General features: G+C 47.4%; 1 protein-coding gene across 3 annotated transcripts in view; it reads left to right on the top strand.

Moving 5' to 3' along the window:
- The window catches only part of LOC124031422 (prickle-like protein 2), a 112640-nt gene that overhangs the window by 52525 nt on the left and 36232 nt on the right, over positions 1–23883 (top strand). The window contains exon 1 of one of the 3 annotated variants that reach the window (XM_046342645.1): positions 4120–4411. The exons of the other annotated variants lie outside the window; for them this stretch is intronic. The gene's annotated coding sequence lies outside the window, so the exon portion shown is untranslated. Of the gene's footprint in view, positions 1–4119; positions 4412–23883 lie in introns of those variants that run through there. 3 annotated transcript variants of the gene reach the window in all.

Here is a 23883-nt window from a genome sequence, read left to right as displayed (position 1 = left end):
GGGGCCGAATACTTTCGCAAGCACTGTAGATAGGGGGGTGCACCCTCTGCTCTTTCCTGAAGTCCACGATCATCTCTTTTGTTTTGTTATTGTTGGGTGAGAGGTTATTTTCCTGGCATCACATTTCCAGAGCCCTCACCTCCTTCCTGTAGGCTGTCATGTCATTGTTGGTAGTCAGGCCTACTACTGTTGTCATCTGCAAACTTGATAATTGAGTTGGAGATGTGCGTGGCCAAGCAGTCATGGGTGAACAGGGAGTACAGGAGGGGGCTGAGCACACATCTTTGTGGGGCCCCAATGTTGAGGATCAGCGAAGTGGAGGTGTTGTCTCCTACATTCACAACCTGGGGCGGCCTGTCAGGAATTCCAGGACCCTGTTGCACAGGGCGGAGTTCAGCCCCCGGGCCTCAAGCTTATTGATGTGCTTGGAGGGTACTATGGTGTTTAATGCTGAGCTATAGTCAATGAACAGCGTTCTTACTTAGGTATTCCTCTTGTCCAGATGGGATAAGTCAGTGTGCAGCGCGATGGCGATTGCATGGTCTGTGGATCTATTGGGGCGGTAAAGCAAATTGAAGTGGGTCTAGGGTGTCAGGTAAGGAAGAGGCGATATGGTCCTTGGCTAGTCTCCAAAAGCACTTCATGATGACAGAAGTGAGTGCTACGGGGTAAGTTACCTGTGGCGCTGATGTTTAGTTTTTTGTGTGCTCTACGGCAACAGTGTCTAGGTGGAATTTGTATTTGTGGTCCTGGCAACTGGACCTTTTTTGAGATGACATTAGTTTGTACTATCAAGGCCCAGGTCTGACTGAATCTGTGAAGAAGTTCTAGGTGCTGCTGTAGGCCCTCTAGTAGGGTGAGGCCGGGTTCTGCAGACCATTTTAGTCCCCTCGCCAATTCGTCGATTTGTATGTTTAAGAGGGTGGGGCTTAAGCTGCATCCCTGTCTCACCCCCCCCCCCCGGCCCTGTGGAAAGAAATGTCTGTGTTTTTTTGCCTATTTTAACCGCACATTTGTTGTTTGTATTCATGGATTTGATCATGTATATTTTCCACCAACACCACTTTCCCATCAATTTGTATAGCAGGCCCCCATGACATTTTTTTAAATCGACAAAGCATGAGAAGATTTTGACTTTGTTTCTCTCTCTTTTCTCTGTTTCTGTGTATTTGTTGCGCTTTCTCTTTCTGTCTCGCTCTATCTATCACTGTGTGGATTGCATGAAACTCGTTCCAAAGTTTCAGTGTTGGTTTAACCTTGCTCTCTCCTCATCTGTCATTTTGGATCCCCCCCCTTTCCACCCCCAGTATTACCCAGACGCCATGGATACCTGAGGGCCTGCCAAAAGGCTTGCTGCCAGGCCAGTGCAGAGATTAGGGGAGTGGTCTCTCTCTCTTTCCCAACTCTTTTTCCTCTTCTTTCTTCACATCCCCTTCTCTCTTTCTCTCTCTCCTCATATTGGCTGAGGGTCAGCCTGTAGTCTACGCAAGCCTATCCTCCCATCTGGGGTCTGAAAGGGGAAACCTAGGCATGGCAATGTATATAATAATAATAATAATATATGCCATTTAGCAGACGCTTTTATCCAAAGGCATGGCAGTCATGTACCAGTGGCTTGACCGTCAGAGCCCGAGCTGATAAGGTAAAAATCTGTCATTCTGCACCTGAGCAAGGCAGTTAACCCACTGTTCCCCGGGGGCTGAAGACTTGGATGTCGATTAAGGCAGCCCCCCGCACCTCTCTGATTCAGAGGGCTTGGGTTAAATGCGGAAGACACATTTCAGTTGACGGCATTCTCGTACAGCTGACTAGGTATCCCCCTTACCCATTCCATAATAAGCCCAGTGTGGATAGCCTGCATCAGAGCTCCCATCCTCAGCTGCACCCTTGTTGTGGTTGGGCTCTGCATCAGGATACTAGTCTCAGACAGGGTGCTGCTCTATATGAGTCCTCCTAATACTCTACTACAGCCTCTGTCTAGACTCTTGCTCATTGGCTGAAGCATTGGGGTTCTTTTGATACTCTCTTGAGAAGTACCATGTCAGATGAAAACATTTTTCATCACTAAATCAGGATTCCTTTCTTCCTCACTCTGCCTGCCAGCGGTCCTCTAATGGCTTCAGAGTCATAGAAGAAAGCATATTTCCAGCGAGAGAGAGATGCAGCGTGTTTGATCATGATGACTCTATATGTATAAGACAATTTTCTCCATGACACAATACTTTGTGGAGTGGAAAGATTACTTGACAGTCTCTCTTGCTGAGAAGAGAACATTTATTCAGATATGTAGGCAACTAACCATCCTGTACCAGTTCTACATTTCCTCGGTCACCATTGATGACCTTTGCCATGTTGCCAAAGCAGCATTATGTCTGTTTATTTCAAAGACTCTTGATTAGTAGCCTGTGAAATTTGATTAACTTTCATTACTGTTTATTTTTGAATGTTATAATAAATAAAGTATTTTTTCAAGTGTCCTTATAAGGGAGATGGTTCATGATAGGAGAGAGGAGCAGCTCAGAACTGGTTGTGATAAAAACACACCTCTGTCACTCTGTGTGTGCTGTTGGCCCAGGTTCCCCTCTCTCAGTGGGACTGTGGGATTGATTGATCACTTCATTTAGTCCTGGGGGGCAGACTAGTTAACCTCTCCGTAGGCTGGGGGGTGGAGGGATGGGGTGGAGTAGGGGAGAGTCACATTGGCCCAATCCCAAAGGACCTCTAAACCCTACGCCTTATGCACTCGTGGAGATCTGACAGGATTTGATTGGTATAAGCAATATGGTGAAACTTCCACTTCGCCAATCAGAGGGCATACTTTCCTCTACATGACCACGTACAGGATCATCAACACATCTTTAGACTTTTCAATATGAACATCGGTTAAGACATCAACACATCGTTTAGTGTTTTTTTCCAAATGTATGCTTTACTAGCGATCTCAACATGTTTTGGGCATTCGCTATTCCTCTGTATCATACATAAATTATTATCCACTTTAGGAGGCGGCTCTCCATAGTAGCAAAAAGTAGCAACATCTGAGATATTCTTCAGTGTGAGTGTGGCTCAATGCCTGCTACTGGGCTAATGTTAGGAGGGAGACGTGTGCCACTGGAGAATGTTGGCATTGTACTCTTTGTTTGTGTGTGTGTGTGTTTGTGCGTGTGTGATGGTCAGAAAGAGAACACTGGCACTCATTGTCAGGTATAATGTGTTGCTCTCCTGGCGTGATTCCTTGTTGTCTTCCACCACAGGAATCCATATGGATTTATGGGAATGAATCAGAGTATCCTGCTGCCTGTGGAACAGTAGTTGTACAGTGTAGAGCGCTGCTGTACAACAGATCATATTCTACCCACAGCACACTACTGACGGGTCCAGAAACCTCACTCTGGCACTCTGGTGATAGATGGCTCTGCTCTAACCTGTACTCCCACGCCCTACAGGTCCTGTTCCTCTATTTATGGGTATGTGATTGGCATGGGGAGGGGGGGGTGACTGAAGAGGGGGGCAGTTTGGAGAGAGAAGAGGTTTAGGTTTGGCTAGGAGGAGCCTATGGTGAGTTGAGGCCACACTCCATCTGTATTGATTTATATGTCTGTAACTCTCTGCAGGTAAATCAGTGGACAACTACTAGCTGCACATCACATCAGATCTGTCTCTACAGAAAGTACTATAGCAGATGTTTCCATCCAGGTCAGTTCAGGGGGATGTTTGGAAGTCGAGAGAGACTACAGTGAAAGGATGCCGGCAGTACCCTCTTTCTTTACGCTGCTTGCTTCTCCAGTGTTTCAGTCAGCGGAGGATAGACTGTAGAAGACTAACATACCACAGTGCAACTTGAAGTTAACCTTCAACCGTTGTCCATTTAGATTTCACATCATGTTGACGATGACTATTTTCCCTTGCTCTTCACTTTGGTGCTCAAACTAACCTCCAAGCTAATGAGTCAGGGTCTAGTTGCTAAGCTGTGGTAGGCTTAGAGCTGGTGACTCACACCTTTAGGGGAGGTAAGGGGTGTGGTTAGAAGTGTTTGGGGTGTTTAGGGGAGTTCTGGCTACAGAGGCTGCCTGCTCAGATCTTAAATTGGTGATCAGCCCCTATCACATTCCTCTGGTGGGCAGCTCTCTCTCTCCTCTCTCTCACACTTACTACACACATCCATATGGTTGTGTCACCAGCTGCAGTCTAGAGAAGTCTTCAGCTCAGCAACACACTCGATGCTATCATCTCCATGTCCGTCTCTCTCCCTCGTCTCCTGGTCATCTGAGAAAGGAACAGACTTTTTCAATTACAGAGACGTTGAAAGTGTTTTCTTCTGGTTATGGTGCTGCAATGATTATCCTCTGAGAGGCTCTGTTGTTTGACCGTGTGTTCCCCAGTCCTTGCTCAGCCAGCCGGAGGGGAAGTGGTGAGTAACTTTTACATATTCATAGCAAACATGCCATTTAACACACCAACTGACTGACAGCCATGGGATCTCTGCCTGGATACAGTCATGTTAGTTTGGTAGCTTCTGTCATGAATGAGGTATTTTCTCTCTATTTGATTAAAATCTTTCAGCTTCAGCGATTGACTGCCTTGTGTTTCTTTAGGCTAGTTTTGACACAACTTGTGTTTCTTTAAGTTGATTTAGAATATTTACGTTCAATTGATTTCTGTGTCTATAAGCCTTGTCATGACAATTTGTAGGATTCTGCTTTCTTGTGTGCGCGCGTGTGCTACACTGTAGTATGGTAGCTTATGACATTTTGTGATTTAAACATCTTTGGAACCATGTCCTCCCGTTGCTTTTGCACTGCTCTGTAGAGTCTGCCAAGTAGGATGTTGGGAGTGGGTGGCTTCTTGTTTAGAGAGGGTGCGATGGGGGATTAAAAGAGGAGGAGGGAAAAAGAGAAACATTGGGAAGGGAGAAAAGAGTGAGAGAGAGAGAAAAATAAAAGGAAAGAGAGTGAGAGAAGGGAAAAGGCAGTGTAGAGGCAGTCTCCTGTCATCTCAGCTGTTGTGAATTTAAGTGGACTGACAGCACGCATCTCCCTGCATCTCACAGCTGTGCGACATGCCTTCCACTTTATTTTTAACTCCACTTATATTGGGCTACGGCAGGGACAGGGAACAGCCTATTGTCTCTCAGCTATGTGGGTGTGTGTGTGTGTGTGTGTGTGTGTGTGTGTGTGTGTGTGTGTGTGTGTGTGTGTGTGTGTGTGTGTGTGTGTGTGTAGTTGGTTGTGCATATTAGGGGAGTCTAGGCATCTATACCTAAAGCTGTTGGTGTAATGTGTCAAAAATCATGTCAGATATGACAAGTTAAAGTCCAGTTTATATCTGAGCGGTACACTGCTGGGTCTGCTGTCTTTGTTAGCCGTGTGAGTGTGTCTATAAATCGCAAGGTACATTCCACAATAGACGTGCTGCACGCTTTGTTTAAGGCACCCGGGTCTGAGTGGCTGGCCCTGGCCTAGTAGGGAAAAGAATCGGTTGTGGCTTCCTGAACACTCCTCTTTCTTTCTGTGCCACAGTTTCTATATACCTGCACCAAAGCAACTCAGTGCCCAAAATGGCCTCTGCGTTGACATTTCGAGCCAGTGGTTAAACCAGGCACAGAAAACAGGTCATCTTTGTAGGGAAAATTACATGTATATCAATAGAGATCTTGGAAAATAAATCATATTTTCGGGTCCCGCAAGCCATTTAAACCTTTATGCGCCATATACTGAAGGCTAGTGCTGACTGTCCCCTGCATCCATCCACACAGACCCAGAACAAATAGCCTCCTTTCAATACAATACTCTCAGAAGGATAAGGAGCAAGGGATCTGCTGAGCCCAGAGGAGGTGAAAATGAAAGGAGAGGGAGAGTGAAAGACAATGGGCTGGATGGATGGGGTGTGTTGAGTGGATCCCCAGGCAGTGAGTGTGCCTATTGATTTAGAGAGTGAGTGGGCGTGGGGTTCGCCCCCCCCCCTACTGCTGCCAACCCCATTTCCTCCTCTAACGCTGTGAACCGATCAATGTCCTGGACACAGCTCGCAACGAGCCACACCAGTGGGGAGATTTCATCGCTAATCAAATGTAATCTCTAACACTGGTTTAATGTTGCCAATCATCCATCTCCAGCTTGTTTTACTATTGTAGCTCTTCCTGTCCTAGTAAAACAACATAACCACATCATGCCAGTCAACTGTCCACTGACGAGTTGGAACAAGAAAGACATGAGTGACGTTGATATGCAACCAAACCCCTCAGTGAGCTCTATGCAGACTGCCTTTGGGGTGAAATCACAGCGTAAGCCTACAACTTGTAACTGGGTAGGGATAGGGACGTGTGGTAACTGGGTAGGGATAGGGAAGTGTGGTAACTGGGTAGGGATAGGGAAGTGTGGTAACTGGGTAGGGATAGGGAAGTGTGGTAACTGGGTAGGGATAGGGAAGTGTGGTAACTGGGTAGGGATAGGGAAGTGTGGTAACTGGGTAGGGATAGGGAAGTGTGGTAACTGGGTAGGGAAGCGTGGTAACTGGGTAGGGAAGCGTGGTAACTGGGTAGGGATAGGGAAGTGTGGTAGCTGGGTAGGGAAGCGTGGTAACTGGGTAGGGCAGTGTGGTAACTGGGTAGGGCAGCGTGGTAACTGGGTAGGGCAGCGTGGTAACTGGGTAGGGCAGCGTGGTAACTGGGTAGGGATAGGGAAGCGTGGTAACTGGGAAGGGGTAGGGAAGCGTGGTAACTGGGTAGGGGTAGGGAAGCGTGTTAACTGGGTAGGGATAGGAAGTGTGGTAGCTGGGTAGGGGTAACTGGGAGGGCGTGTTAACTGGGTAGGGAAGTGTGGCAACTGGGTAGGGAAGCGTGGCAACTGGGTAGGGTAGCGTGGTAACTGGGTAGGGGTAGGGAAGCGTGGTAACTGGGTAGGGAAGTGTGGCAACTGGGTAGGGAAGTGTGGCAACTGGGTAGGGAAGCGTGGCAACTGGGTAGGGAAGCGTGGCAACTGGGTAGGGAAGCGTGGCAACTGGGTAGGGAAGCGTGGCAACTGGGTAGGGGTAGGGAAGCGTGGCAACTGGGTAGGTGTAGGGAAGCGTGGTAACTGGGTAGGGATAGGGAAGCGTGGTAACCTCTAACCCTAGGAAGCTCTTTGCCACCTTCTCCTCCCTCCTGAATCCTCCTCCCCCTCCCCCCCCTCCTCCCTCTCTGCAGATGACTTCGTCAACCATTTTGAAAAGAAGGTCGACGACATCCGATCCTCGTTTGCTAAGTCAAACGACACCATTGGTTCTGCTCACAGAGCCCTACCCTGTGCTCTGACCTCTTTCTCCCCTCTCTCTCCAGATGAAATCTCGCGTCTTGTGACGGCCGGCCGCCCAACAACCTGCCCGCTTGACCCTATCCCCTCCTCTCTTCTCCAGACCATTTCCGGAGACCTTCTCCCTTACCTCACCTCGCTCATCAACTTATCCCTGACCACTGGCTACGTCCCTTCCGTCTTCAAGAGAGCGAGAGTTGCACCCCTTCTGAAAAAACCTACACTCGATCCCTCCGATGTCAACAACTACAGACCAGTATCCCTTCTTTCTTTTCTCTCCAAAACTCTTGAACGTGCCGTCCTTGGTCAGCTCTCCCGCTATCTCTCTCAGAATGACCTTCTTGATCCAAATCAGTCAGGTTTCAAGACTAGTCATTCAACTGAGACTGCTCTTCTCTGTATCACGGAGGCGCTCCGCACCGCTAAAGCTAACTCTCTCTCCTCTGCTCTCATCCTTCTAGACCTATCGGCTGCCTTCGATACTGTGAACCATCAGATCCTCCTCTCCACCCTCTCCGAGTTGGGCATCTCCGGCGTGGCCCACGCTTGGATTGCGTCCTACCTGACAGGTCGCTCCTACCAGGTGGCGTGGCGAGAATCTGTCTCCTCACCATGCGCTCTCACCACTGGTGTCCCCCAGGGCTCTGTTCTAGGCCCTCTCCTATTCTCGCTATACACCAAGTCACTTGGCTCTGTCATAACCTCACATGGTCTCTCCTATCATTGCTATGCAGACGACACACAATTAATCTTCTCCTTTCCCCCTTCTGATGACCAGGTGGCGAATCGCATCTCTGCATGTCTGGCAGACATATCAGTGTGGATGACGGATCACCACCTCAAGCTGAACTTCGGCAAGACGGAGCTGCTCTTCCTCCCGGGGAAGGACTGCCCGTTCCATGATCTCGCCATCACGGTTGACAACTCCATTGTGTCCTCCTCCCAGAGCGCTAAGAACCTTGGCGTGATCCTGGACAACACCCTGTCGTTCTCAACTAACATCAAGGCGGTGGCCCGTTCCTGTAGGTTCATGCTCTACAACATCCGCAGAGTACGACCCTGCCTCACACAGGAAGCGGCACAGGTCCTAATCCAGGCACTTGTCATCTCCCGTCTGGATTACTGCAACTCGCTGTTGGCTGGGCTCCCTGCCTGTGCCATTAAACCCCTACAACTCATCCAGAACGCCGCAGCCCGTCTGGTGTTCAACCTTCCCAAGTTCTCTCACGTCACCCCGCTCCTCCACTCTCTCCACTGGCTTCCAGTTGAAGCTCGCATCCGCTACAAGACCATGGTGCTTGCCTACGGAGCTGTGAGGGGAACAGCACCTCAGTACCTCCAGGCTCTGATCAGGCCCTACACCCAAATAAGGGCACTGCGTTCATCCACCTCTGGCCTGCTCGCCTCCCTACCACTGAGGAAGTACAGTTCCCGCTCAGCCCAGTCAAAACTGTTCGCTGCTCTGGCTCCCCAATGGTGGAACAAACTCCCTCACGACGCCAGGACAGCGGAATCAATCACCACCTTCCGGAGACACCTGAAACCCCACCTCTTTAAGGAATACCTAGGATAGGATAAAGTAATCCTTCTCACCCCCCCCTTAAAATATGTAGATGCACTATTGTAAAGTGGCTGTTCCACTGGATGTCATAAGGTGAATGCACCAATTTGTAAGTCGCTCTGGATAAGAGCGTCTGCTAAATGACTTAAATGTAATGTAAATGTAAATGTAACTGGGTAGGGATAGGGAAGCGTGGCAACTGGGTAGGGAAGCGTGGCAACTGGGTAGGGAAGCGTGGCAACTGGGTAGGGAAGCGTGGCAACTGGGTAGGGAAGCGTGGTAACTGGGTAGGGAAGCGTGGTAACTGGGTAGGGAAGCGTGGTAACTGGGTAGGGAAGCGTGGTAACTGGGTAGGGAAGCGTGGTAACTGGGTAGGGAAGCGTGGTAACTGGGTAGGGAAGCGTGGCAACTGGGTAGGGATAGGGAACCGTGGTCGCCAATATCAACATGAACAAGTTTATTCAAGCCGTTAGAAACGATTTTGTTGTTTTTTAAACAATGGCATCTGAATGACATTTAGTAGGCTTATATTACACATGTCTAACAGATTTTGATTAGATTTTCTTTGTGCGGTAAGTCAACAGTATCTTTGTCTCCAATATTTGTCTCAACACTCCCACCACTCTTGAGTCTGCCAGGGAACTAAGAGAGCTGGCTGACTAACCAGCCTGCCATCTGATAGGCCAGGGAGGTGATTGCTCTCAGCTCCTGACTGTCAAACACAAGGGCTTCCTTCCCCACTCGAGAGAGGGGGGGTGGGAGAGGGTTAGAGAGGAGAGTGAGGGAGAGATAAATATAAAGATAGTGTGGGGGAGTATGGGGTGGGAGAGGAAGTGTTCGTGAATGAGAGTTACAGAGAGAGGGATGGAAAAAAAATGGAAAATAACAGATGAAATGATGAGGGCATACTGAGGGGAAAGGAGTGGAGGTACAGAATGAAAAGTGGGAGAGAGGGAGAAAGAGACCCTCTATTTGCCAGCCAAACCACCCCTGTCTGCTCTTCAACACTCAACACAGTCCCAGTCCCATGTCATCTCTCTGTCATGGATCTAACCAGAACACATTCCTCTGTTCCCTCCACTCTGCCCACAACTCACCATCCTCTCATTTTCAGATTGTTTACTCGCTAAACCAGATTAGGTTTCATAGAATTAAACACATTATCATAAAATCCGATGGAAATCATGTCAAATGCAAGTAGCTCCAATGACAATACAATAGGGCTTTCTCTGCTGAGGGCTTTCTTATCATATAAAATAGTCATACCAGATTTTTTTTCCTCCTAGAGGAATGTAAAATTGGTTGGTTGGCTCATAACTCAAGACCTTCACCCCCTCTATTTCTACCTTGTTGTCTAAACATGTGTATTTGTGCTGACAGAGCAGAGACTGAAACGAATTCTGCCAGTGCTGCCTTTTCTACAGAGGATGGTCACATCATTCTTTTGAGTTATTTGTCTCCTCGATAGGCTGCAATACGCACACATATGCAGGCAGGCAGGCAGGCAGGCACACATACGAACAAACACATTCCCCCTCCCTCCTCCTCTCTCTCTCTCTCTCTCTCTCTCTCTCTGATCTATATGGTAGATAATCAGTCATTAAAGAAGCCTCAGATGATGCAGAGCTTTCGCTGTCTCCGTTAGCCATCTCTTTACATTGTAGTGAAAGTGGTTTGTGAAGCGTTAATTTGACTAGGGCTTGCCTCCTCACCGTGGGTTCATTAGACAACATGAAAGGCTGTATTGGAGTTTCATTGGTGAGAACGAGCAGCCTCAGATCTCTCTTCGAGAGTTAATGAAAAGATGAGACACACAGCTGAGCCATAGAGCTCTGTTAATTGCGTTTAACTCCCAATCGTCATTTCCTTGTTTTTCATGCATGTTTGCTTTGGGAATAAAATACTAGGGACCACCACTTCTAAAACTTACCAGTTAACACTGGAAAGTTCAGGCGATTGAAAGTTTGGCGGTTGGTTATTCTGCTTCTAGAATATTTCCAGCATCTGCGTTTCCTGTTTCTCTCTCTTAATTCCACACAGATAGGCCTACAGCCTGGAATGGCTGGATGACGGGTGCTCGTTTGTCAGACTGGCAGGCCTTATTTAGCAGTGAACTGTGGGCAAATGAGTCCCGGGTCATGTGTTAATTCTGTCGTGTCAGATGTCAGTTTCCAATCAATCCCAAAGGCATGGTGTGTACCTGGCCTGGGACATGGTGGTTGTGAGCTAGCTAGAGCCGTGGAGATGCCGGCCGTGTTGACAAAATAACTGTCACTGTGATCGGTGTCGGATAGAGAGCCGCTCTGTTTCATTCTGCATAAAAGAGTTCTATTTTCTGTCTTCAGACAATGTAAAGGAGTTCGGTTCATTGTCTCCCAATTGTCTTTGCTGTCTAACATTAACACTCATCAGACATGGCTGTCTGAAATGTTACTACAGCACACACCACATGCCAAAGGGCAGTGGGTCAGAGCACTGTTGAACTATGTCGAGAGGAGGGAGGACGACGGCGTGCCATGAATTCAGATGCCATGTTAAATGGGGCTTGCTTCTTTACCAGAAGGTCAAAGTGCTATCAGCCACAGCACATTTTATGACAGCTCTGTGGAGTAGCAAACCCTGGGCATTTAACTCTGCTGCTAGGGCTCCTGGGATGTTTCCTCTGTCTCTATGGTGACGTGTGGAGGGCTTGTTGCAGTTGTTATAAGTTCTCCTTTTATCTCCTGTTTATAATGTCAAGCTTCCCTAAATTAAATACAGGACCAGAGGTACTAATGATGTTCATTTACTGCGGCCGTGGGCAAACTGAGCCTTAATTGGACAATGCCATCCATATGTGATGTAGGTAGTGGTGGTCGCCACCCCTGTGGTCCTAAAGTTTACAGCCAGGGTTCTTGGGAGGACAGGGTGGGGTAAAGGTGTGGGTGGGTGGCAGGGTTTTTATGAGATGGTTGGTCTATATGGAGGCGGGACTTGGGGCTCTGCAGCCACCCAGGCCTCTGTAATCTGACTGCATTGCAGATGGCTTCAGTGTGCCATAGGGCAGGGGTCGGCAACAGGGGGCCCGCAAGTTTTAAAAATATATATTAAAAACATTATTTTTTTTTTAAATGTAGGCCCCCAAAAGTTAAGTAAAAAAAAATATTGATTTTCTGGGGAGGGGGTTAGTTTTTGGTTTAAAAAAAGACTGTGTATTCACCAGGATTTCAGCCCCCCAAAAATGTATTTAGGAAGTCTGTTTCCAAGTATTCCCACAAATAAAAATATGTGATTGTGTCTCAATGTAATGAAGGTATGAAATTATAGTTATTTTCAAATACAATGTACTGTATTTTTGGGCTTAGTTCTGGTCAATTTGCAGTGTACTAATTATTTTCCGTCACCGACCATTCACTCTGCCAAAAATCGGCCCGTGGCTGGATCTATATAGTTGCCTACCCCTGCCAGAAGGTATATAGACACTCACAGGAGATCCAGGGAAGCATGGTGCTGTTGACGCTCACTTTGCCACCCACCCCTCTGCCACGTGTCACCCATAGGTCCCATGAGGCTGTGGACATCACCAGGTGCCAATTATGCCACCATCAGGCTTCCAACCCCCACACACACACACACACACACACACACACACACTGAACACGCACCATTGACTCCTCAGTTTTCCCATTTGGCACGCGATGCTCACAAAGGACCGATGAGGTGTGCAGAGGGCACCCACTGACACGGAGCGCAGGAGGAGGAAGAGCAGCAGGAGGAGGAAGAGCAGGAGGAGGGCTGGAGTTCACACAGCCTAACGGGTTTAGGATTATTGGGCTAACAGAGAGGAGGAACAGTGTGGGGGCCGGGAGATGCATAGAGAAACAGACAGAGGAATGGTGATGGGAGAGAGATGTGGAGAGAAGTGACTACATTAAAGGGGAGAAAGGAGTTACTGTAGGTATGAGAGAGAGGGAGCGAGAGAGAGAGAGAGAGAGATAGAGAGAGAGAGGGACAACGATGGAGGGAGCGCTGCCAAGCTGTCCCGTGGGTGATAAATGAGGCCTTAATGAAGTATCTGTGCTTGTCTCTCTCTGTCTGGAGAAAACCGCAGCCTTGGCACAGAGCAGGCCTCGCTCTATCACGCCATGGAGAAAAACACACACACACACACACACACACACACACACACACACACACACACACACACACACACACACACACACACACACACACACACACACACACACACACACACACACACAGAGCTCTCATCTACATCAAGTCTTCTCTGATTCTCTCCACACATACAATGTGATCCCTACCCGGGCCTGGCAGGGTGGCTTACTTCGTTTAGGCCATTGTTCAGTGTGACAGGGCTGTAAATGTAGAAGGCAGTGTGGTTTTCCTCACACGGAGTGATTGAATAGAACACATGTTAATCCTTCTCTGGAGTAAACAACGGATGGTCTTTTGTGGCTTGTTGTCACTTTCTCACTGAGATGTTATTCTGTTAGTTGTCAAGATTTATAATCAGTGGATCTTCAGTGTGCAAAAAAAAACGATTTAGTAGGGCATTTTAGTAAGATGACTGTGAAATGACCACAGTGTGTATGGGTGAGAGAAAATCGAGAAGAGACCGGACGTTAGCTAAGAAGGCGACGAAAGATCAAGTGACAGAGTTGGCTGTGTTTTATAAGAGAGAAAAGCATGAGAACCTCACACAGAGCAGCCAAAGCAAAACTTTATCCTGCACCTGAGGTGTGGCTGTGACAACGAGCTCCAGAAAAACAGCCCTCCTGTGAATTCATAAACCAGTGTCAATCAGTATGGTTTGGGCCAGGGAGAGTGTGGTGGGGGGGTGTGATTATTAAGTGGTCTATCTGGACCTGGGTCACGATGCCAATGCGGCGATGATGCGATGGGAGACATGGCCCTCTGCCTCGTAGGAAGACGGGTAGCTACAGGAGGTATGTCTTTGTGTTTGTGTGGCTGCCTGAATTCGGTCTCTCCGCCTGCATGTGTCACTTGATTGACAGAAAGCATATTTTTCCTTCCTGTTGTTGTAGCCTTGCCTTTGACCTAATGGCATATTCTATTCCATAGAAAGCCTGAACATGTTTGAGTCAGAGGAACTGTTTGTACATTACAGGGGTTGTGTAGAGAGGAGAGTCAGAGGAACTGTTTGTACATTATAGGGGTTGTGTAGAGAGGAGAGTCAGAGGAACTGTTTGTACATTACAGGGGTTGTGTAGAGAGGGGGGAGTCAGGGGAACTGTTTGTACATTATAGGGGTTGTGTAGAGAGGAGAGTCAGAGGAACTGTTTGTACATTATAGGGGTTGTGTAGAGAGGGAGGGGAGTCAGAGGAACTGTTTGTACATTATAGGGGTTGTGTAGAGAGGGAGGAGAGTCAGGGAACTGTTTGTACATTATAGGGGTTGTGTAGAGAGGGAGGGGAGTCAGAGGAACTGTTTGTACATTATAGGGGTTGTGTAGAGAGGGAGAGGAGTCAGAGGAACTGTTTGTACATTATAGGGGTTGTGTAGAGAGGGAGAGGAGTCAGAGGAACTGTTTGTACATTATAGGGGTTGTGTAGAGAGGAGAGTCAGAGGAACTGTTTGTACATTATAGGGGTTGTGTAGAGAGGGAGGGGAGTCAGGGGAACTGTTTTTTTTACATTATAGGGGTTGTGTAGAGAGGGAGGGGAGTCAGAGGAACTGTTTGTACATTATAGGGGTTGTGTAGAGAGGGAGAGGAGTCAGAGGAACTGTTTGTACATTATAGGGGTTGTGTAGAGGGGGAGAGAGTCAGAGGAACTGTTTGTACATTATAGGGGTTGTGTAGAGAGGGGGGAGAGTCAGAGGAACTGTTTGTACATTATAGGGGTTGTGTAGAGAGGGAGGGGAGTCAGAGGAACTGTTTGTACATTATAGGGGTTGTGTAGAGAGGGAGGGGAGTCAGAGGAACTGTTTGTACATTATAGGGGTTGTGTAGAGAGGGAGGGGAGTCAGAGGAACTGTTTGTACATTATAGGGGTTGTGTAGAGAGGAGAGTCAGAGGAACTGTTTGGGAGTCAGGGAGGGGAACTGTTTGTACATTATAGGGGTTGTGTAGAGAGGGAGGGGAGTCAGAGGAACTGTTTGTACATTATAGGGGTTGTGTAGAGAGGGAGGGGAGTCAGAGGAACTGTTTGTACATTATAGGGGTTGTGTAGAGAGGGAGGAGAGTCAGAGGAACTGTTTGTACATTATAGGGGTTGTGTAGAGAGGGGGGAGAGTCAGAGGAACTGTTTGTACATTATAGGGGTTGTGTAGAGAGGGAGGAGAGTCAGAGGAACTGTTTGTACATTATAGGGGTTGTGTAGAGAGGGAGAGGAGTCAGAGGAACTGTTTGTACATTATAGGGGTTGTGTAGAGAGGGAGGAGAGTCAGAGGAACTGTTTGTACATTATAGGGGTTGTGTAGAGAGGGAGGAGAGTCAGAGGAACTGTTTGTACATTATAGGGGTTGTGTAGAGAGGGAGGAGAGTCAGAGGAACTGTTTGTACATTATAGGGGTTGTGTAGAGAGGGAGGAGAGTCAGAGGAACTGTTTGTACATTATAGGGGTTGTGTAGAGAGGGAGAGGAGTCAGAGGAACTGTTTGTACATTATAGGGGTTGTGTAGAGAGGGAGGAGAGTCAGAGGAACTGTTTGTACATTATAGGGGTTGTGTAGAGAGGGAGGAGAGTCAGAGGAACTGTTTGTACATTATAGGGGTTGTGTAGAGAGGGAGGGGAGTCGGAGGAACTGTTTGTACATTATAGGGGTTGTGTAGAGAGGGAGGGGAGTCAGAGGAACTGTTTGTACATTATAGGGGTTGTGTAGAGAGGAGAGTCAGAGGAACTGTTTGTACATTATAGGGGTTGTGTAGAGAGGGAGGAGAGTCAGAGGAACTGTTTGTACAGCACAGGGGTTGTGTAGAGAGGGAGGAGAGTTTAGGTGTGCGGTATGACTGTGTGGGCCGAGGCGAATTCATCCCAGTGGAAAAGTGGAGAGAAGAAACGTTTGCTGAAAAGTAGGACACGGATAATGTGTGTGTGCTTGTGTGTATACAGTAACGTATACGTGTGTGTGTCCTACATCCGGTGGTGTGGCGGTTGCAATGTCGGCGTATGCATGCCGTCAGAGTTTTCCCAGTGTGCCATTTGATGTAAAGACCATATGTTTCTGGCAGTCCGGGCCGTGCCCACCCCTACATGGCCAGCTGGCACTTGATTCAGGGTCTCTCTGACCCCGCCACCTCCTCAAACCCCAAACCACCATGCCAACTCACCCCTCAAAGGCATGTATGACAGGGGCTCAGGGTATAAAAAGGTCCCCGCCCGGAATGCTGACCAACCTTTGCATATATTTGTCAACACGCATACATTACATGCGTAAAGCATTCCCATAGGCCTTCTGTTCCCTGTAGGGCCCCTGGATATGAGTTTGTTCCTGCTGAGGAATGACCTCATTTCTAAATGACCCATAAGGCTCACCACTGTAATCACTCATAGACTTACCCATAAGGCTCACCACTGTAATCACTCATAGACTTACCCATAAGGCTCACAGCTGTAATCACTCTTAGAGACTTACCCATAAGGCTCACCACTGTAATCACTCATAGACTTACCCATAAGGCTCACAGCTGTAATCACTCTTAGAGACTTACCCATAAGGCTCACAGCTGTAATCACTCTTAGAGACTTACCCATAAAGCTCACAGCTGTAATCACTCTTAGAGACTTACCCATAAGGCTCACAGCTGTAATCACTCTTAGAGACTTACCCATAAGGCTCAGAGCTGTAACCACTCTTAGAGACTTACCCATAAGGCTCACAGCTGTAACCACTCTTAGAGACTTACAGCTGTAATCAAGGACTTACCCTCACAGCTGTAATCACTCTTAGAGACTTACCCATAAGGCTCACAGCTGTAATCACTCTTAGAGACTTACCCATAAGGCTCACAGCTATAATCACTCTTAGAGACTTACCCATAAGGCTCACAGCTGTAATCACTCTTAGAGACTTACCCATAAGGCTCACAGCTGTAATCACTCTTAGAGACTTACCCATAAGGCTCACAGCTGTAATCACTCTTAGAGACTTACCCATAAGGCTCACAGCTGTAATCGCTGCCAAAGGTGCTTATACAAAGTATTGACTCGGGTAGTGAATGTTTATGTAAATGAGATCCTTTCTGGAGGCACTGTACATATCTCAATATTATTTGTGGACGATATTTTTTTGATATTTGACTTCAGGTATTGGTTTGTAAAATATATATATATATATATTCATATTAAAAAATATATATTTGCGACTGTAGCTAGCTTTGATGAAAAACTAGTCAGATTTACCTGTGCCAAACACTTTACCTGTGCCAAACACTTTACCTGTGCCAAACACTTTACCTGTGTTTTCGGGCACTTTCCCTGAGTGATCAAAACTAGTCTTTCTTGTCTCTCTGGAGCAGACATATAGTGATTCATATGTTTGGAACATCAAATCACAATACAAGTAGAATCATGACAATAGCTATACATATTGTATCAGCACCTAAGTATCGTGATAATATTGTATCGTGAGATCCCTGGCAATTCTCAGCCCTAATATTTTGTTCCAGTGACTGTAGGGAATGTTCATGTCCATAGTAGCCTAGTCCCTCCCCATGTAGCCCAGCTGAGGCCAAGCAGAACCAGGCTATGACCTGCCTTATCGTGATGGGGGTTGTAGTAGTGATGGTGGTGATAGGAGTTGTTGTAGTGATGGTTCTGGTGGCGATGGGGGTAGACAGTATGTGCTTTTGACTCAGAGCAACACAAAACAAGCTCCAGCCTGGTGAACTCAGCAGCCATAGCCCGCTCCCTCCCTCTGTATAATTCTCTATCTCTTGCTCTCCATTTCCCAGCTCTTCCTCTTCAGGGACAGAGAAAATGGTTTCATGGGGCCATTTCCAGCAGTCTGTGATCCGTGTCTCCTACTAATTGTTTTCCCAAATCCTGGGCTGGTGTGGTTAGGACAGAGGGGTGGAATGCAGGGGAAGGTTCCCATCTTCCCACTATTACACACATGAACCTTTCTTTCTGCAGCCCAACATGCTGCTACTCTACACAGAGTGGCAGATCCCCATTAAATACCGGCTGGGTTTTCATCAGAGAAGATGCATCCAGTATGTATGGTTGATGTCGGCTATGTTTCAGTTGAGAAGGAGAAATAGGGTCGGAGAGAGACGACACAGTAAGGGAGAGAGGGGAGGGGAGTCGGAGTACAGGAGAGGGAAAGAGAAAGAGACTATATCTGTGTTTGGGACGGCAGGGAGCCTAGTGGTTAGAGCGTTGGGCCAGTAACCGAACTGAACCGCCCCTGAACAAGGCAGTTAGTAGTGCGTCATTGTAAATAAGAATTTATTCTTAACTGACTTGCCTAGATAAATAAACGTAGAGAAGAGAGATGGAGAGTGAGTGAAACAAAACGAGGGAGAAGAGAGGCCCGTGGGTGCAGTGTAAAGGTCAGTGTGTATGTGAGCGTGTTAAGTACTGGTGTGAGGCTGAGGATAATTAGAATGTGTCTGAGCTCACCACACTCCTCTACACACTCGGGGGAAGACTGCCTGTCCATCAAACATGAGAGGGTCCAGGGGCCGAGTTCTCTCACACACAAAACGGGGCCGAGTACACACGGTCAAACATGCAGATGCATGCGCACACAAGTTACAACCCCAATCCCTCTCCTTCTCACTAAAGCAATTCCACTCTCATTTGCCACACCGAGCAGCTCATATTCTCACACTTGATGCATTTGTTACATTGAAGTATAATATCCTATTCTTTCTATTTAGAATTCTCAATTAGTCTCATAACTCAAAGTATCTTTGCTCTGAACTCCTCAACTGGAGTACTAAAAGCCCATTACTAGTGCTGAAAGTTGTTTTTGGGAGGTGTGTGTGTTCATGCACATTTGTGTGTTGTGAGTGCAGCTTTGCCTGTCCCTGCGGTGTTATTTCACAGGACTTGCTAAGCATTTATGAGCTAATTAAGGTTGCAGAGCTGGTGAGCTGGTGATAAGGCCCATGTCCGGCCCCATTATTAATGTTCCACGCTCCACTGGGGCTCCAGACCTGCAAGCAGCCTAATTTGAAGCACTGAATCTGTTTGGGGAGAATTCTGATGACTTTCAGAACAAAGTGTGTGTGAATTTATGCGTCTGCAGGTTTGTGCTTGTTTGTGTGTGTCTACTTGGGGTGTACTGTATATGGGTGTGTTTGTGCGTGGGTGCGTTTGGCAAGTTTGTGTTTGGCAAGCATGTAGCCCAGTTCTGCTCAGACCCACATTTCCGAGTGAGCCCCATTATCTGGTCTCTTGAAGTATGTTTTACTTGGGAAAAACACAGCACAGATCTCCAGACCACCCCTGGAAATTCCCACAGCCTCCAGAACATAAAAAAAGAGCTGCCAATATCATGATTATAAATGTTCCTAATGTTGTATTGCAAATTGCATTTTGTCCTGGTTTGTTTTCTTTCAAACGTTCACCTCAGAAATGTGAGGTGTCATGAAGTTGTGAAATAGCAGCTGCCTTTAACACGGGTCCAAGGTAGAGGCTACTGTTTGCTCAGGGTCAATGTTAATGTGAGGAGTGAAACTTTCCCCCATCTCTGACCCCATGACGACTGTAGCCACGACAACCCCCTCCCCCCGGACCTAGAGCCCAGACCCTCTGGTGTCTGTCTGTGTCTGCATCATAAAGACAGCCCCGCCTTTGAAGCCGGACAATGACCTCAAACTTGTTGCTCTCTGAAACACCCCTCTGCCATTGTGGTGGTCGTAAAAAGCCAACGGGAGAGATTTCCTGCAACAACAAAAAAAAACATTTGGTGTGTTGGGGTCTTTTTGTCAAGGAGATGGGAGAGGGCCTATAGAGAGTGGGGGTTGGGTGTGGTTTTCAGTGTTGGTTGTTAAAGTTCCTTCCTGCCTGAGCGCTGATGTCATCGGTGCAGGCCTGAAACCAACACAGCACTGCATGAGGCTGCAAACTGTTCTGCCCACAAACACGCACATAAAATGGGAAACACATTCATGCTATTAATGAATTGCCTGTTTTAAATACTCTGGTCCAGCTTTGCTCCCTACTCACACAGACATATGTCCAGTACCCTCTCTTCTGTGTGTGAATCACCTCCTAAGTGGTTGAGCGAATATTCTGCCGTGCCACAGCAAAGACATCAAACACAAGTGCAACCAACAGTATAAAATGTCTGAACTCCCTAAGACTGCAATAGTGCCATGAGAGACTGCAATAGTGCCATGAGAGACTGCAATAGTGCCATGAGAGACTGCAATAGTGCCATGAGAGACTGCAATAGTGCCATGAGAGACTGCAATAGTGCCATGAGAGACTGCAATAGTGCCATGAGAGACTGCAATAGTGCCATGAGAGACTGCAATAGTGCCATGAGAGACTGCAATAGTGCCATGAGAGACTGCAATAGTGCCATGAGACTGCAATAGTGCCATGAGACTGCAATAGTGCCATGAGACTGCAATAGTGCCATGAGACTGCAATAGTGCCATGAGACTGCAATAGTGCCATGAGACTGCAATAGTGCCATGAGGGACTGCAATAGTGCCACGAGGGACTGCAATAGTGCCATGAGACTGCAATAGTGCCGAGGGACTGCAATAGTGCCACGAGGGACTGCAATGCTGCCACGAGGGACTGCAATGCTGCCACGAGGGACTGCAATGCTGCCACGAGGGACCGCAATGCTGCCACGAGGGACCGCAATGCTGCCAAGAGGGACCGCAATGCTACCAAGAGGGACCGCAATGCTACCAAGAGGGACCGCAATGCTACCAAGAGGGACCGCAATGCTACCAAGAGGGACCGCAATGCTACCAAGAGGGACCGCAATGCTACCAAGAGGGACCGCAATGCTACCAAGAGGGACCGCAATGCTACCAAGAGGGACCGCAATGCTACCAAGAGGGACCGCAATGCTACGAAGCGAACATGTTTGCCAACAACTCATTATGTTGAAAATGTGCCTCATCTGTTTTCTAATTTGGTCTCTCAGCTGTTTTTCCCTCCCAGAATAAATGTCTTCCATTTGCAGACGATTATGCTTGTCCCCAGTGTCAGTGCTGTGTGTCAGAGCTGTGTGGTCCCCTGCTGGTCTGAGGACAGGACTATTCCATTCCTAATGAAAGACACTGAGCTGGAATCACATTGACTTGATACCTTCCCTCACCTCGCTTCAAATTGTGTTCAAACCTTTGTCATGTCATCAATTCATCTGCTCAATACACACACACACACACACACACACACACACACACACACACACACACACACACACACACACACACACACACACACACACACACACACACACACACACACACACACACACACACACACACACACACACACACACACACACACACACACACACACACACACACACACACACACACTGTACAAACACCTCCACACCAGGCATCTCGCATAACCCAAATCTGTCACATTCCACATTAAACGATTCCACATTTGTATTTTATCACAGCCAAAGCTTTCTTCTTCAAAGTAAAAACATAAAACACAGACAACATCCGTTTTCTGTCTCCGAGTTTTTGTCCTCTGAAGTTCGTCATATCCCCAGTCTTTCCTCGTCACATTTGTGTGGTGTCACGCTGGTACAGAAGTAGCTGTCCATGTGTGCAAGTCTGTCCCTGTCACAGAGAGCGAGAGCCTTCGTATGGGAGGACAGGCAGGACACGGTGACACTGGTGAATCACGTCTGCTGGGTGTTAATGTCATCTCCTGGCAATTAGCTGCCTCAGTGTGATGCAGGGAGCAGACAATGAAAGGGACACGGAATGAATCACCACCTAATTGCTCTCCCTACATACCACGCCGCATCGATCCTGTCACATTCGGATTCTGGCACTATGTTTTATTAAAATGATTATGGGCTATTCATCATAATTTCCCTATCTGAGACTTTTATCCACGGCCATTGTACCTTCAGTCGATACACTATGATGTGTGCAGTGTAGTGAGGCTGCATCTCTTTGCGCCCAGGCCCACCCCTATCGCTGTGGGATAGGACTTTCTCTTTCGAAGCACACCCCAACACCCATCAGTGGCTGTTCGTCTGAGTGTGTGTCCCTGACCTCTGACCAGGGACACCAGATGTGGTGGGCTCACCTCGCAGGCCAACCAATGGCTGGTTAAGGACGGGCTATACACACACTAGACATGGTACCAGAGGAGCAAAGACACTAAACCAAGACTGGGGTTTAGAATGAGGTTTACAGAGAATTCTATCGGTCTTCAAGCTTGAAGTTAATCAATGTCCTTGACTTTAACTGCCTATATGTGACACATTGAACTTTTATCTTGACTTCTTCTCGTGACCTTTGAGCATAAGTGCGTTTCTGTTCATAGAAATTGCCCCTGTGGTCCATAAAGACTACGTTGACTTGGTTGTTTTGTGTGTACAGTATATACAGCAGGGCTATTCAATTCTGGTCCTGGAGGGCCAACACGTTTTTTGTTTTGTTTCTACCTGGTAGTTAGTTGCACTCACCTGGTGCCCCTGATTTAGAAGGAGAGGATGAAAAACAGGCGTTTTTGGGCCCTCCAGGGCCGGAATTGAATAGCTCTGCTGTACAGGGATTGGGATTCCGCAAGTTTACGAGCTGTGTCTGTGGGCCGACACAGGATCTCTAAAGTTTACCCAGCTTGCCAGGTAAGGGGTGACACATTTCAACCCTCTGCTCTAAAATGGTCATTTGCAGCTGAGAATGCTGGGAGTTTGAAGGGACTCGTTATGGAAGTCCCTGCTTGGTTGGTTACTCTCTCTCTCTCTCTCGGTCCCTCTCTCTGTCTGTCAAATCAATTTACGGGGTTTATTGGTATGGGAAACATATGTTAACATTGCCAAAGCAAGTGAAGTAGATAAATCAAATCAAAGTTTGTCACGTGCGCCGAATACAACAGGTGTAGGTGTAAGCATTTCACCTTACAGTGAAATGCTTACTTACAGGCTCTAACCAATAGTGCAAAAAAAGGTATTAGGTGAACAATAGGTAAGTAAAGAAATAAAACAACAGTTAAGACAAACTATATACATTAGCGAGGCTATGAAAGTAGCGAGGCTATGAAAGTAGCGAGGCTACATACAGACACCGGTTAGTCAGGCTGATTGAGGTAGTATGTACATGTAGATATGGTTAAAGTAACTATGCATATAAGATGAACAGAGAGTAGCAGTAGCTAAATAGGGTTTGTCGGGTGGTGGGTGGCGGGACACAATGCAGACTGCCCGGTTAGCCAATGTACGGGATCACTGGTTGGTCGGGCCAATTGAGGTAGTATGTACATGAATGCATAGTTAAAGTGACTATGCATATATGATAAACAGAGAGTAGCAGCAGTGTAAAAGAGGGGTTGGGTTGGGGGGGCACAGTGCAAATAGCCCGTGTAACCATTTGGTTACCTGTTCAGGGGTCTTATGGCTTGGGGGTAAAAACTGTTGAGAAGCCTTTTTTTGTCCTATACTTGGCACTCCGGTACCGCTTGCTATGCGGTAGTAGAGAGAACAGTCTATGACTGGGGTGGCTGGGGTCTTGGACAATTTTTAGGGCCTTCCTCTGACACTGCCTGGTGTAGAGGTCCTGGATGGCAGGCAGCTTTGCCCCAATGATGTACTGGGCCGTACGCACTACCCTCTGTAGTGCCTTGCGGTCAGAGGCTGAGCAGTTGCCATACCAGGCAGTGAGTCAACCAGTCAGGATGCTCTCGATGGTGCAGCTGTAGAACCTTTTGAGGATCTCTGGACCCATGCCACATCTTTTTAGTTTCCTGAGGGGGAATAGGCTTTGTCGTAATACACAATAAAAAATTAACCGTAAACATTACACTCTATATGTCTATATACAGTGTTGTAACGATGTCATATGTCTATATACAGTGTTGTAACGATGTCATATGTCTATATACAGTGTTGTAACGATGTCATATGTCTA

The sequence above is a fragment of the Oncorhynchus gorbuscha genome, linkage group LG03 (genome assembly GCF_021184085.1).
Source record: "Oncorhynchus gorbuscha isolate QuinsamMale2020 ecotype Even-year linkage group LG03, OgorEven_v1.0, whole genome shotgun sequence".
NCBI classification, from domain to species: domain Eukaryota; kingdom Metazoa; phylum Chordata; class Actinopteri; order Salmoniformes; family Salmonidae; genus Oncorhynchus; species Oncorhynchus gorbuscha.
The sequence above is the reverse complement of the archived record's forward strand: the minus strand, read 5'-3'. Positions and strand labels throughout refer to the sequence as shown.